Raw genomic sequence first — 900 nt, 5'->3', positions numbered from 1 at the left:
GGGAAGGAGAGGTTTTTTTGTTTTGTTTTTGCTATAAGGCATGTGTGCTCACCAGAAAGAGAGAGAGACAGAGAGATAGAAAGCGAGAAATCACCCCCCAGGGGTGATGGTCATGCCGCAATCCCTTCTCCTCCATTTTCTTCTCGGGATCTTGGGCACCCACGCATATGTGCCTAGCATGAGTTTAAACCACTGGGCCTGGTACTCGAACTGCAGTCGGCTACATGGAAGTTCAGTGACATAACCATTACGCTAACTGCTGGTCCCATGATTTCTTGCTTTCTGTATCTCTGTCTCTCTGGAGAGCGCATGTACGCCATAGCAAAAACTTCTCAAAAAAACCCAAAAAAGCTATTTTGAGACTAGGATGGGAGTTGAGGCCACAGCTTTGTCTGTGATGCATTAACTTCTTAAAAAAAACATAGTTTCTATTTTCTTCAATGATAGGCATGCACACAATTTGAAAGTCATAAACAGCTGCTCCCACCTCCTCCCACACCCCAACTCCCATCTCCTATTCCTCTTTATGGCTTTCAATTTTTCTGGCTAATTCTTTGGTGAGTTAAACAGAAAGAAAGGGTCCAGATTCCTTACTTACAAGATGAAATTTGCTCCAAAGCAGTCTCTGTGTATGCTGAACCTGCAACCTAGCTTGATGTGCACAAGAGGAATATACTCTGGTAACCAAGCAACTGAGTCTCAGTCAATTACAGCAGCTGAGTTTCAGCAATCACAGGCCATCAATAGATCCAATTATACCCATAAAAGGTAAATGCCAACTACAGCAGTTTCTTCTCTGACTACATGACCTGCACAGTGGTGGGATGGATCATTCTTAACAAGCTTCCATTTGGACATGGCCTGGTTTTGTGAACCCCTGAGAGGGGACATGTCCCAGAG

This window comes from Tupaia chinensis, unplaced genomic scaffold (genome assembly GCF_000334495.1).
Source record: "Tupaia chinensis unplaced genomic scaffold, TupChi_1.0 Scaffold143574_1, whole genome shotgun sequence".
Taxonomy (NCBI): Eukaryota; Metazoa; Chordata; class Mammalia; order Scandentia; family Tupaiidae; genus Tupaia; species Tupaia belangeri.
This window is presented reverse-complemented; position numbering follows the sequence as displayed.